General features: G+C 36.7%; 1 long non-coding RNA gene across 1 annotated transcript in view; it reads left to right on the forward strand.

Moving 5' to 3' along the window:
- Window positions 1–691: 691 nt before the first annotated feature.
- LOC148223387 (uncharacterized) overlaps window positions 692–15603 on the forward strand; it is a 95052-nt gene continuing 80140 nt past the window's right edge. The window contains exon 1 of the long non-coding RNA XR_015804326.1: window positions 692–883. This is a non-coding gene — a long non-coding RNA (uncharacterized LOC148223387). The remainder of the gene's footprint in view (window positions 884–15603) is intronic.

Below are 15603 nucleotides of genomic sequence, written 5' to 3' on the forward strand. Positions count from 1 at the left end.
ATTGCTCCCAGGACAAGCATGAGAAATTCCTCTGTTCCTTTTTTAGGCCTCCATAGACTTTGATTTACAGAAACTAAAACCAGAAGGTAGAATATTACAAAGCTTCTCTTTTTATTTTTAGAAAATAAAAATGGAAATAAAGAGAGAATAAACTAGTAGAAATGAATTTTCATAGTTAAAATCTGATATGGTTTTTCTCAGATGTTACTCCCAATCCCATGGTTAATTAAAGCCAAGGATACTCTGAGGTATGTAAAAGCAATGACCTCAAATGCCTAAATTTCTTTTTGGTTGTAAGCCATTTTTCATCTTTGGAAATATATTTGTGCCAAATATTTCAGAGACCAGTTTATAGTCTATACTATAAACACCCTCATATGCTATAAATCTAGGGTGGCCTTTTAGCACAGGAAAATGTTGACTAGCACACAAGAAGCATTGCAATTCGGTGCTCTAAGCCCAGACTTCCTTTATTTCACCCAGGTGTCTCACATTTTCCCCTTTCCCCTTTCTGTTTTTGTGAAATCACTTCAGCTTGCAAGCTTGACATTTCTGGTACTGCGTGTGTGTTACAAAGGTATCTGAGCCTGAAGGTTATGCATTCACCCATACACTTGGCTGTGCTTTTAGGCCCATACACTGTAGGTAAAAAACTTTGCAGAAATGTAATTATTTGTCATAAAGAATTACATAAGTTTTCTTTTTCATTGTCAGGTTGGCCCTTTGTGATGTAAGAAGCCATTCACACATTTCTTTGAGCAAGAAGAGCACGGTGTTGGTCTGGAGATCTCTACCTCTTCAGGAGTGATATGATTGTTAAAAATTGGGTGGTTCTTCCATACTAAAACCAGGTCACACTGTAGTCAAACCAAATCCTGTGCAGGTGAGATGAATTTTTGTTTTTCAGGCTTGAATTGTAGATTCATCAGCATTAATATGCTATCCTTCCTTTTAGTTCTTCTACACAATTGTATCTTAATTCCTGATTCCAGCCTGCAACACTAAGCCCCATTTGCAGGAATGTTAAAAGCAAGAAGTGCATTTATTTGTGTCTGTGATGATCCAAATATGAGACAAGCTACCTGCTACAGATTAAGACGAATTTTTTTTTTGTACAACATAAAGATGTAATTTTTTTTTGTTCATTTATTTTCCTTTTATTTATTTTATTTTTAATTATGCACCTAACAGAATATTAGATCAGTACTAAGTCAGAACAACACCAGTGTTTAGTACATACCAGGAAAAAGCTGTGTAATCATGTTAGCTGGTGACAATGTGGATCCTTAGACCTCAGCAATAAGAGATGATGGGAATATATGTATGAGAAATATATTTGGTGCCTCAAAGAGCAGAGAATCAGATCATATGTGGCCACCACACCAGTAAACTCCATCTCTGAATATTGGTGTTTTGCTTCGATTGTGCAGTCTTGCTCTACTGCTGAAGTAACTGTGAACTCAAATGGAATACAGGCACGGATGAACTACAAGCTATGGGTAAATTGGACATATTATGAGAACAGCATGACCATCTTATTTACCTGTGAAGACATAAACCAGGATTAAAAAGTCCTCTTCTGAATTCCCTTCTTTCCAAGCAAAATATCAAATCAGTCTCATCCAAAACAGAGTTTGGGTAGGTTTCTATTACTATAGATAAATCAGGAGAATAATTATTTTTTTCACTTTGAACTTGAGACTATGGGTCTGAATGTCATCTTGTCAAAGTCTCTATTGACTTGAGAACTGAGAGAGCAGTTAGTGTCTTTTTACTAACCTGATCCCAAGGGAAGATATTTCTGTGTAGAGAATAAATAAATTTATCCCATGGTTTTTTTTTTTAAAGCTCTGTAGGAATATCTTCTAATTCTAGAAATACACACATTTTTTTCTCTGAGTCTGCTTTGACTTTTGCACCATTTTTAGCTTCCTATTTTAGCACTTTAGATGTGTTTTTTCAAGTGCCAAAACGACTAATTAATGCCTGACAGATGGCCCATAACTGACTACCTGCAATTTTGTTGTAGTCAAAGGAAGTGACAGTAGCTCTTTAGACAGCACAAGAAGAGGAGCAAGAGCAGTCTTTTCCCTCCCAGCCTCTAAGTGGGTACTACAAGTTCTGGAAAAATGTATTTTATTATATATATAGCATTTTATATACAAGCATTGACTTGTAAATTAAGTTGAAGCCATGTTCAATGTCAAAATGATAAAACAAACAGCTCTAATCTCCTTGCAGGTTTTCAATTCTTTTTGCTTGTTTGTTTGTTCTTGTTCATTTGTTTTTCTGCCTGGACAAGAGATTATTGAAAAGCAAGGAATGTTATTAATCCCTTCCAGTGACAGAAAATTAAAGCATAGAGGAGGTGAATAACTTATGCCATGACTATGGATTTCACACCTCCCAACAATAATCACCTGAATGTCCTCTATAGTTAATAGTTATCTTCAGAGGGCAGTTCATTCTATTTTAGGAAGGGATGAATCAGCTGCCACAACTATCTTCTTTGTTTTGAGTATTGGGAGGTTTGGCAGATAGCTCAGAGGAGCCATGGGCTTTAGGATAGGGACAATGAGGTGACCTGGGATATATTTCAGTCTTCAACAAGGTTGGGAGTAGACTCTAGAAATATTGGCAGTACAGTATGAGCCACTAAAATATTTTTCCATCTAAAACATCATATTTGATTTCTTTTTCATGGCCTCCACATATTTTTGATTAATCTAAATTAATTTTTGATCTCTAGTCTGGATGTTTCAGAAGGCTAGTTTTTTTTTGTAGCTATAGAATTTGTCTAGTTTTAACAGTTATAGAATTGAATTAACCACACAAAAATATAGGAAGAAGGAAGCCTTTAGAATTTATGAATCAGTGCTATTCAAATGTTCAGTTGTCCCTTCTAAAACCAAAATGCTTGTTTCCTTTCTTATTAAAGCAGCTTTGTGACTGAGAAATAATGATGATGTAAATAAAAGGTTTTTTCTTTTTCTACAGAACTAATTAATAGCAAAAAATCTGAATGTAATATCAGTAATAATATGAAGTCATCTGTCCTTTGCATGACCTAACTGTATCAAATAATGCTTTTAAAAACAAGGTAAAATGATACAATTTTTGTAATTTTTGTGTTCACGCTTCTGAGTAGAACACCAATGTCTCCTACTTCATTGGTCATTTATTTAGTTCTGTTCCAGTCTATATACAGCTTATGTTCCAGTTTTGGTTCTGATACATCATTCATTAAATTATGATAGTTTTAATCAGTCTGAGATTTTTTATTTTTTGGTTTGTTGGATAGACCACCTTTCAGAGACAATTAATTGAATATACACAGACATTTATTTTGACATTCTAAATCGTTTATTATTTTGAGTTTTCTATTCATAGAAAAATCCTGCTGTTACAATCTGTCTCCTATGGCACTTTGTCTTTTTTTTTTTAATTTTATTTTTTTAGTTAATATGGTAAGTTTTACCTGCTACTTTTGCCTTCAATTTTAACAACAAATTCTTTCTAAAAGTTATAGCAAAATCTGCCTAGAATGGTCATGATAGCAGTGTGTTATTCGTAAAGTAGATATTGTTACTTCAAAGAATATCTCCCTTATGTCATTCTTCCAGGTCTTTTAACAAGACATATGTGAAAATATGTAATTACATGGGTTTTCCCAGTAAACTATAGTCCCAATGTTTACATTCCACTTCACCATGTCTTCTTTTTTTATCCATTTTCTCAGTCAGGCAAATAAACAAGCCTTTTAAAATGCAAATATTGATATTTAAAATAATAGTCTTCTGTGTAAAAGAAATGTGAGGCTTGAAAGAAAACTGCGTTTCACAACTTTGAAACCTCTAGGAGTCTGTTGTTAATATAAGCCAGAGTTACATGGAGAAACAGTAATGGGAGCAGGAAAAGAGCAAAGATGTTCCATTTATTTCCAGCTGTTGCTTTCTGGACTGATGAAGATAAGTATTACCTAGGTTCAGCTCACTGTATCTGTGTTCAATATTATTCAGCTCCGTGTTAATTCTCTAAGCATCATGCACCTGATATTTTAATTTAGTGGATAAAGTGACAATCACAGATTAAAAAATTTGAAAGTCCTTTGAGATCTTTTATGAGCAAGAACATCTTGGACATGTAAACCAGCTTGTTTCTGGTGTGTGCACACAGTGTTTTAATGAGGTCACCTGTGGCAGTGCATATTGCAGCTTTTCTAAAAGATGCAATCTGGAAGCCCAGACAGTCTGTACCTGAGTGAGAATCCCAGCCCATCTATTGGACCCTAAGTGCTGATGTATCACTGATTGAGGAAACGAGTGACTGAAATTGTAACCAATTACCTGTGTGTGCCTGGGAAAACTCAATCACTCTATTTAAGGCATGCTCACAAAGAATAAAGTTCTTAAGTCTTGTTACATGAATCAAGAGTGCTGGTGGCTCTTTCTAGGACCTGGCACACCCCCGGCCACCCAGCTGATGAAACAGTTGCCTGTTTGAAAATTTTACTTCATTTTGTCCAGCCTTCTTGTCAAAATAAATTTTGAGTTGTGTGGCAGGACCTCAAGTTAGTAAGAGCTCTGAATTGAATGTTTTCCTTAACATGAGAACAACAGAAAAAAATTTAAAAAAAGATCAGACTTTCAGTCTCTAAACCTACATTTTGATAGAACAAAAAGCAATGAACTAGAACAAGTGATTCTTGGAAGACTCAGAAAAAAAATCTCAGGTCTATCTAGGAAATGAGACAGACTTAATTTGAGACTGAGGTTCAGTCTTTCCCCTCCTGTCTCTGTCTTTGCCATTTGGACCCTTTCTTTTTGGTCTTGATGTACTTCACATATTTTCAGTAGCTTCCTAGTTGTGATAAGTCCTGAGCTGTGAGAGAGTTCTCTTTTCCAGGTTACTTTCCCTGCCTCCTGGCCTTAGGAGGCTACTAGTCCCACTGAGCCTCCTGGGCCTCCTGTTTGATTAGTTCATCATCTGTCACCCCAGCTGGCCACTTGGCCCCAGGGAGCATCTTATGCAATGTACAGCACCCCAAGACAGGAGAAACTCTTGCCTGGAACTTCACAAAAAAGCCCTGATTGCAAACACACAGTAGGCTGGGAACAAAAGAGCAAGACACAAAATACTCTTCAATTTCTGGTAATTTCTTCTCAGGCCAAGTTCCAAAAATCCCTCTTTAGGTTGTTTTTTTTTTTTTTTTTTTTTTTTTTTGGCAAACAAACAGGTATAAAATAATTTTTTTGGTCAGGAAAAATTACTTTCTTTATATGATATTTAATATTAATCTTTTCATGATGTTGATGCTAGAGTGGCATAAAGATTGTACATTTTCTTTGACTTTATTATGATGGATGTGTTATTAAGTCTTTGTACATGACGTAAATTTCCCAACCACATAAAGAAATAGAGCTTGGAAGGTTTATTGCCAAAGACTCATATTGTGTCTAGACCAAAGAAAACCACAGTGAACAAAAATTATCCTGAGTGGAGTCCAACTTGCAGTAAACACAAATTAAATTGGGACAAATCACCATAGTTAAAAGTATTGAAGGAAAGAACATAAAGTGCAGTCTTCAATTACTTTTTCTGCAGTCTACAGTTGAAGTTATTACAGCTGAAGTCCACTTTACAGTAGGAAAATGAAGCACAGCTGGTGATGGCTTTGGTGTGGAAAAATAAGGAATGCAAAAAGACTGAAACGGTAACATGGGCTTATATTGCCTGCCAGAGGCAAGGAAGGAACTCCTTTGCTTCCCAGGATATTTAACTAAGCTCTAGATTTGTTTTAAGGCACTAGACATTGGACACATTTAGCAATAATCTGAAGTGAGAGACCCTGATAATCTCTTCAGCATAATTAATCTGCTGATTGGCTGATAAATTTTATTTGTATGTTCAGGGTTAAAACACCACTGAGGACTGTTTTCATACAGGCAATATTTCTATTTTCTCCTCATGGCATCGTTGTAGTTTTGAACTTTTGCCATAATCTTATATTTTGTTACAGGAAGAATGGAAGAATGTTCTGGGGTTATGGACAGCAGATACTTATGAACCCTCCAAGACTGCTGTCCTTTTAGCTGGGGCTTGCTTCAATAGTTTCATCCTACCTGGCACACTTACAAGCTTTTTGTTCATCATACTTTCTAGTGATTCATATTTTGTATTTCTTCTGTAAATGAAGAACTGTCTGACAGCCATCAAGCTTTGTGAAGGTTTAATTTCAAAGGGTTTCTGAACTTCAGTTGGCCCAGACATATGTGGGTGGCTTCAACAGCAAATTATATGGGATTTGTTAATATAACAGAAAAACACAATTTTCCCATTTTAAACTCTAAGACTTGTAAACAGTTTTCTAAAAACTTGATAAATGTAATTCTCTGTCCTTTTCTGAGTCTGTTTCTTCTTATTTATATTGACTCTTAGACTGCACTATCACAATATTTGAAATATTATTCATTGCCTAACTTGCTTTCATTTCAGTTGGAATTAAACACTTCAGGGCACAAAAAATAAGACTCTGACCTTAACTGAATACAGATGTGAATCTCTTGTTAAGTCTCTACGGACAAACATTTTCCCCTATTTGCCCAAGCCAGATCTGAGTGAGCTGTCACACTTGCATGTTTGCCGGGAGAGACTGAGTCCTGTCAACAAAAGTGTTGCTTTACTTGCCAGAGTTAGCTGACACCACTACCTCTGTGTTCTCCTGATGCAGCTGAGTTCTGGGGCCAGGCTGCTGACCATGTAGGACCCAGCCTGGACCATGTACGTGCTTTGATTTTTCAGTGGGCAGTGAATTTCTCAGGAGACTTTTTAAGTGGAACCAACAACAACTCTTTCCAACCCTCAAACTCCTTTTCAGACATCATTGTGTTCTCATTTATTAGCTGTTTATTATTGTTCTTAAAGGAGTTTGTAGATAAACAAAACCCCCTCATTTGATGATTTTGGTTATCCATTAATAAAGTCCTTGTGCCTCAGATTGGTCTGATCACTGAATTATGTAACCAATTAATGCAAAGATTGTTCTTGTAGCAGCACTCACATTTAATGGAACAGAGTCAAGACACTAAAAGCTAATGTGCATAAGAAGATTATTTGCTTAAGCATTATACACTTGGAAAGGGTAGAGTTCATGCTATATTCACCATGGGTAGAAATGTGCTTCCTCACTTAAAAAAAAGAAAAACAAAGTCCTTCAACCACGTAGAAAAGCAAAGGGTTTTTTGCAAATGGCTTTCTTGACTGCCTCCCTACAGCTAATTCACTGCAAAAACCAGAGGAGATGGCCCTTCTTCTCCACACTAAACAACAGTGTGAGAAATTTGTACTTACAAAGAGCATCTTTAAATATCTGCTAAGAATACTTCCCTTTAGGGCTCAATGACGACTTTCAAGGAGCATGGGGATGCAAAGAAAGGAAGTTTGAGTGGTATTTAGGCAGACACTCCTGAAAGCAATTGGATGTAAGTCAGAATGATCATTTGAGTATTTAGACACAACTGCCTTTGCCCACCAAATAATTTGGATATGTGTCACTTAGAGTGAAACTGAAGTCGTCCATCAAAGCTGTACAGCCTGCAGTCCTCACTATGCCAGCTTGAACCTGCCAGTCATGGTTTCTCAGCTCCTTTAGGAAAGTGCTGGGACTTTCACCGACTTTGATTTTTCTAAGCCAAATTGTCATCTGGTAAATATCAGCATAGCTTCATTACAGTCATTGGCACAATATGAAGTTACTTCAGCTGAAAAATCTTCCCAGAGCCCAGTGTTTAAAGGCTGGTACTGTAGCTGTCCTTCACACAGTTGTGAGAAGGAGCGGAGGAAAATTCTGCTTAATGCTTTCTACTTTTGAACTGCAACTAGAACCAGCCACTAGCTATTCCTTGTATACAAAGGCTAGAAATGTAGAAATCAAAAATTCATTTAAATGAATTAAATTATTTCAGGCTCAGATTGCATTTAGCTGTCTTTGGTGGCACTGAAGTTATTTGAGATGCTTCTGCTCTGCAGTTATTCTAATGATCTCTGATTTCTATAATGTATAAACATTCTCTTACTGCTTATAGTACCTTCTCTTCTTTTTAACCCTGATTTCTCCATTTTTCTTTCTTATCTCTTTAACAGTAATCTGTTATAAGCTGAAGAAAGACTCTCACTTTCTGCTTTTCACAGAAAGTTGTATATATCAATTATATATTTAATACATCTGTATTTATTAATGTTTGATGATATATTTGACAGTCATATACTAATTTTTCAGTAACTGAAAGTGTGCAAACAGCATGAATTAATATCTTCTATGATTACAAAGATGGCCCTTGCTGATATCACAAGATCATCTGGAAATTGGCTCCAGAAGGCAGAGTTATTTTTACATTATATGAGACTGTTTTAATCTCTACATCTGTAATATCCAAATGACCCTGGACTACTCATGATAGATTAAACCAGTAATGATCCGTTTTCTATGCAGCAACAACATTTCATCCTTCATCACAGTGTGCATCACAGCCATAAAGGGGGCATAATAAGTAGTTAAAAGAAATTTGTTAAAAGAAGCTGGCATTACAAAATAAACACATTCAGTGAAGTGAGATTAGTGTTGACATGAAACCTCTCATCAATTGCAAGACTAGGTATAGAGAACCAGATTTCATCTGTGGTGTCACCTGCCAACGACCCCTGATTCCAGCTGGAGACATGGTGTGCAGAATTCAGCATGTGTTCAGTAGTCAAACTGCTGGCACCACATTGTCAAAAATGCCATCTGAAACCTGACAAGTGAGAACATAAAAAGATGTATTCCTGTGTGAAATATACTGAAGCTCCTTGAGCTACCACCTGAAAGATGTGGAAACAGCATTACTCCTGTGTAGGCTGAGACAGTTTGCCCACTGTGCCCAGAGCCAAGTCCAAGGTGTGGACACTGAGGACTGTGGTATTGCTGCAGCTGATGGTCAGTCTCAAATGGACCTTCTCTCTGGTGTGCTTGTCAGCCCACCTGACCTCCAAACATGTCTGTCTGTGAACATGTTGGGACATACTAAAACTCTCGCCATGGCTGGGCTTGGAATAGGAGCCACATAAACATTCAGTTTTGATATAATGAGCACAACCTGAGATTGGCTCAGTTGATTAAAGAATGGTGCTAATAACAAGCTTGTGGGTATAATCCATGCTCGGGTCATTCATTTAAGAGTTGGATTTGATGATCCTTGTGGGTCTCATCTCAGAACAGTCTGTGATTCTATGTAACTTAATTAATTAAGTAGCGTCATTTTTTTCAAGAAGGAATAAAACTCCAAGGATTTTGAGGAGTTTCAGATCAATTTCTCCTGCTGGAGAGAAAAAACTAAATAAATTAAATAAAAAGAAGAAAAACTATGAGTATATTAGAATAGTTATCCCTCTAGTGAACAACTGTCAACTGTGTATCTGATGCTAATACCAGTTATCCCCCTGCCTATCTTTTGGCACAAGAGGAAAGCAGGCATGTTGTTCTTGATGGAGTAAAGGTAGAGACTACAGAAATGCAGCAAAAAGGAAACACTGAACTTAGCTGATATTCACATGCATGAAATGTATCTTATTAGGGTAATTATTCACCATGGTATCTAAAGAATTTAAAAATGTACACAATGAAAAATAGTCTGAATTCAGCAAATGAATTATTTAATGAGTTCTTGTATCACTAGCTCTCTATTGCCTCATTTTCACTTGTGTTGTGGATTTCTTAGAGCCCTTTTAGGATCTGCAATAGAAAGCATGAGACTCAGCTGTTACAAGTCCAAAAGTTTCCCCTGAGGTTAAGTTGTCTGGGATATTCATGGCCTCCTGATACACTGATCTCTCTAAGCTTGTAGACAAGTGATAGGATGCGAGGCTAAAATTAATTTAGCAGCTATTATCTTAATCTTTAGGGTTCCCTCTCTTTGAAGGATTCTGTGTTTTCTCTAGGAAGCTATGTCAGCTATGAATGAACAAACCTTCATCTTCTGTTATTTTTTACATGACAGAATTCTGTTAGCTGAAAGACATCAAATTTTCCATCATCTGAAACAGTAATTTTCCTTCCCTTCCTAATCCTTAACAGTGTTAAAGTCTCACACAGGAGTAAACAACTTAAAATCATCTCAGAATTATTATGGGGCAGAAGCATGTTGCCATTAGCTGAGGAATAGCCTTTCTCCAAGGGACAAGACTGCATAAATCACCTAGCACTACAGCACTTCAACAGTAAGAACAAAAAGCTTCTGTGTATGGTAAATGCAACGTGATTTAAGGCAGTTTTCCTTGTACACCTTGTGCTGTGGTTCTGTAACGCAGAACGAATCAACAGCTGAAAAAATTTCCGTCTTTCAAACCTTTCTAATCTAACGTTTAGTAGTCCTGATTCTTGATCCAAATTGGTATTTTTTGCATGTTTCACAAGGAAATTAATGCACTTACTTTCATTAGGATCTGCACTGGGGGTCTGTAACGCTTATTCCAGGTGTGTTCCTAGGACACTGTAGCTGGTTTTGATGGAATGCTGTAGCCTGGGTGTACTGAAAGCATGTGTGCATTTTAGTGACAGCTCTATGAAATTTGTGTGCTTATTCTGCATTGAAACTGAAACTTAGATACCTCTGCAGCAATTTATAACAACACAAATGTGTGCAACAGTTTATGACAGATTGCAAAATAGCAGTTTGAACTGTATGGATGATTTGGGACAAGAGGACATTATACTACTCTAGCTGGGCATTCACTGAGGGGCTGAATTAATGTCCTGGTTCTTCTCAAAAGTGCTATTGACATTTAGGTGAGCAAAAGTTATTTAAGCCACCTTTGTTTTTGTTTTTCTTTCTTTTTCATTTTTTTTTTTTTTTTTTTTTTTTTGTTTTTGTCTTTTTTTTTTTTTTTTCTTTTAACCTATGTTAAGTCTGTGAATTTATGAGATTTCAGATTCAAGAAGCTGGGTAAATGAAAGTCCCACAGGCTTTGTAGTGGAACAACTGACAGTTGCTCTGCTATCAACACTTTTTAGATTTCTCTGAATCAATTCATTGCCAGGTGTTTGTCACACTGGAACTAGGTGCTTCATATTCAGGAAGAAAATTTTCCAGTGCAGACTGAGGTAATGAGCATCATTTGTAAATTCCAGATACTATTTCTTGCCTTCTGTCCAGAGTATCCTGCTTTGGCTCCTTATTTTGTATCTCATGTCTTGTGACTGCACTGCCTTGCCTTTCTCATTACTGCCAGGTCCCAAGCCTTCATGATGTTTTTTGTTTGTTTGTTTTGTTTGTTTGCTTTGTTTTGATTTGGCTTGGGTTTCCTTTCCTCTGATCTTGGTCTCTTTGTCTTTCACAAAACCCTTCTTTGTATCACGCTGTGAACTGGCAATGACAGGTCTCTTGCACATTACTTGTAGGTGCAAGATGCAGGAGGGGAAATAACTTGATGCCCGTTCTGCACAGCAGCTCCAAGTGCAGTCAACTTCTCCCAAGGTATACATTTTCAGTGTAATGATGGAGAAGAGATTTACAGAAGAGATTATGTATAAATTATTCTTTGCACACATGCCTCTGCTCTGCCCACCTGTCCCTCAGTGCCTTTCCTCAGCATACTGAAAATACTTTAGCAACCAATCAGAACTGCAGACATGTTTATGAGACTGTGCTCCAGACACAGTATTAATGGAGCTATGAAATGAAGGGTTATTAAAGGTTAACCATATGATTCCTGCTGCAGAATCTTGTAAATCTGATCTTTTCTTGTATCTAGGGAAAAAGAAATGTTGAAGTTGTGATTCCTGCTGCTCCATGGTAAAATAACCACCCCACCATATAACAAACCAAAATCCTGTAAGCCAACTGTTCAAAACCATCAAGTACAGGCATTGGTTTGTTTCAATAAGAAGCAATGTATTTTCCTAGAGATTTTTCTCTCTCATCTGCAGTAAGTTTACTGGGCCTTTTGTTTTATGTATATATGTATATGTTTATGTATATATATATATATATATGTGTGTTTATATCTATATGGAGAAGCAGAATAAATTCCACAGTACAAGAGATCTGACCACAGGGAAGCTCCAGCCCAGTGGGGTATTTGATTATAATAAGATCCGCTAAGAACACGACTTTATGTTTACATTGGAGTGGACACAGATATTTTTCGGTCCTGTAATTCAAGTAATTCAGATAAAGACATTAATGTACCATTAATGTACAGTATGTTATTAGTTGCTAACACAAGCAAACAGGCAAGCCCAGTAAGCTTTGCACTTTTCACACTTTTCCTTTGATGGCCTTGAGAGAGACTTTGTTGAGCATATGATTTTAAGAAGAATTTCTCCTGAAGAGCTCCTCTCCTTTGAAAAAAACATATTTTAAAGCTACTTTAAAGGTATAATGATTATTGATGTGCTACTTCCCTGCAGTGAAATACTAAAGAGACCTACAGATGCACCTGTGTTTGCCTCAAGGCTCTAGTTTGATGTGATTTCTCCAAGTTATTTCCAATTCTCTCAGGAATTAATTACAACCTGTTGATCACACACTCTGCAAGCTGCCACAGACAGTTTCTCTTTCCTCCTCTGACAACCAGTTATTTTTAACATAGATAGATCTTTTGGTCATCCGCCCCTTAGATTTGGCACCAGGATAGACAAGGCAGATCCAACATTTCACACGGCTACCTTTCATTCTGACCTGGTTCTTTTTTCTTGCCATGAAAATATTTTAAAGATCTCAGTCTTGTTCTAAAACAGGAGAAAAAGAAATATAGTTGCTCCTTTATTTTATTGTATTTTATTGTATTTTACTGCATTTGATAGTATTTGTTAGATAAAAGTTTGTATTTACATAAGGTTACAAGAGCCTCTAGATGACCTAAGAGTGATTATTTTTCAGTGGTGTTGAGTATAGGATGTGATGCAAACTATTATTTCTTTATGGTTGTGTGAGGCCTGAGAACATTGTGGATCAACTCCTCAGCATAATAAGCACGGTCTAGTCGTGAACTACAGAGTTTATTGGTATGGGATTTGCACAAATATATTATATGGTCGATTTAGATAAATGGTAACAGTTTAATATAAGGCCCATAGTTAATGAAAATCTTTAACATATGAGAGCATGGATAATGTAACAAATTCTAAATGTTATCAATGTTTTATCAATGTTCTAAATGTTATTATGTTTTCTTGTTTATTTGAACTTGCAATAAATCACTAAACACAAAGATAATACTATGGCTTGTTTCTTCTATCAGTTTACAGAAATTTCTGTTAAAATAAGAATGTATGAGAAATGCACAACTCAAATTTTAATTGTAAGCCTTCATTCAACATATGGCACACTAACTTATTTCCAAGTTTATGTTTATATTCCTGCAAATGATACTGCTAGGCAAAATCTTCCATTGCTGTTTTAAAAGCCCTGGCTTGGGTTTTTTGAATTATTCTTCTGAGTATATTAGAAAAACCACAATAACCTTCATTGGCTTCGTGGTTATAAAGCAACTACATTTATATTACATGATGCCCTGTTATACTTTGGTAATAGGTTCAATGACTTCTGGAAAATATTATTGTGTTTCACTTGAACTGAAATATTTCTGGATGCAAAACACAAAAACCAAGATATTCTTCACTGATACTTAAAAGGAGAAAAAAGAGGACTTTTAGTATAAAGAAGCCCAATAGTGGGGCTGCTTTGTTCTTCTTAGCCACACACATTCACAGACTGAATGAAGCACATAAAGAAACCAAGAATGAGATAAATACAAGAAATCTCTGATAGCGTGCTATAATCTTATCTATTTTTAGTGCCAAATTTGTCTGACAAATTGAAAAAGACAGTAATGTTTGTGCTATATTAATGGGTGACTCCCATTGCAGGTATGTAAAGGGACTTTTAATATTAAAGAATCCTGAAATCTAAAATCCATAGAAAGAAATGTTGGAAAAATTTCTAAAGAGTCACCTGTTTTATTCCTATGCACCTGGGAGGGTAAAATTATACCTTGGCAGCCTAACTGAAACAGATGGTCAGGCTGGATTTTACCTTTTGGGCAGCACTTTTCCTAAAGGGGAAAGAAAAGACCTCACCTGAGAATGCTAAATTTCCACATTTCAGATAAGCTTTGGGACATATGTACAGAGAAATCCTTCTCTAAACATATTTCCCTTTCCATGCCTTGCCCTGCTGTCCAGCCTCATTCCTCTCCTCTCCTCTCCTCTCCTCTCCTCTCCTCTCCTCTCCTCTCCTCTCCTCTCCTCTCCTCTCCTCTCCTCTCCTCTCCTCTCCTCTCCTCTCCTCTCCTCTCCTCTCCTCTCCTCTCCTCTCCTCTCCTCTCCTCTCCTCTCCTCTCCTCTCCTCTCCTCTCCTCTCCTCTCCTCTCCTCTCCTCTCCTCTCCTCTCCTCTCCTCTCCTCTCCTCTCCTCTCCTCTCCTCTCCTCTCCTCTCCTCTCCTCTCCTCTCCTCTCCTCTCCTCTCCTCTCCTCTCCTCTCCTCTCCTCTCCTTTGTTTATCTTCCCCTCTTCCTCTTGTTCATTTTAGGCATAAGTTATCCAACTGCAATTTAGCAAAAGAGAACATTTTAATTGGAAAAAAACACTTGAATGAATGGAAAATCCACAATGAGTTACACCACTTTGTCTTTTTAGATGACTTCACATTTCTCATGGTCTACTCTTTGTTCTGTATCCTTTATTTTTCTGTTGCCTCATAAACTCCTATTCCATGGTTGATCCCAGTCACAGCCAAGAGCTTTTGCAGTTGGCTGTCTGACACCACTGAATATTACTTAAGAGACCCATTAAAAGAATCCTGTGCTCTCCCTTGCAAGATCTGGTCCATGTATGTCAACGTTAATCAAGCAAAGACTGCACCTTTACCATCTGTCTGTCTGATATTGAATCTGCTTGAGGCATTCAGTGAACCTGTAAGAGTGTGTTTAACTTACCAAAGCTTCTGGTCTCTCAAGTTAGCATCCTGTGCAGTTCTGTACACAAAATGAAGGTGCTTGAACTTGCTTTGAAACAAAATCTTTTCTGTAGTGGAATTTGTCATGTAGGAAATAGGACTTATCGACTTATATAACAGTTGAGAAAAATATGAAGCATGCCCATGATGATCTTTCATTTAGTGTGAATCAACAGAGATAAGACTAATAATTTTTCTTTCTCTGTATTATGTTTTCCAGTGGATTCTAGTGAGTTGTTGCTAAAAAAGGGTGACTGTTTTGATTTTTGATACTTTTGAAACTTTTTCATGAGTTTCTTAATTAATCTTAGCAATAGATTTGCTCATCTCATTAACCTGCTGAGAAAAGATAATGAAGTATATTTTGCTTTAGCAAGGCAATACAAAATTGAAGAGAAAATGGAAGATGTTTCTGTTGCAGAAATTCTTTTAGTGTAAGGGACAGGTTCTGAGGTCTCTGTGATTAATAGACATAATTAGTTTACAAAGGCTGGAAAACAAGGTTATCTGATTTTGTGATTTACTCTATACCATCGCTGGCCAGAATCAATAGGATAATGATCAGCTTTTGCCTCAGCGTGGGGCTGGAGAAGAGGGGAAGAGAATAAAT

Source organism: Sturnus vulgaris, chromosome 6, assembly GCF_052056855.1.
Source record: "Sturnus vulgaris isolate bStuVul1 chromosome 6, bStuVul1.hap1, whole genome shotgun sequence".
In the NCBI taxonomy this organism is placed as follows: Eukaryota; Metazoa; Chordata; class Aves; order Passeriformes; family Sturnidae; genus Sturnus; species Sturnus vulgaris.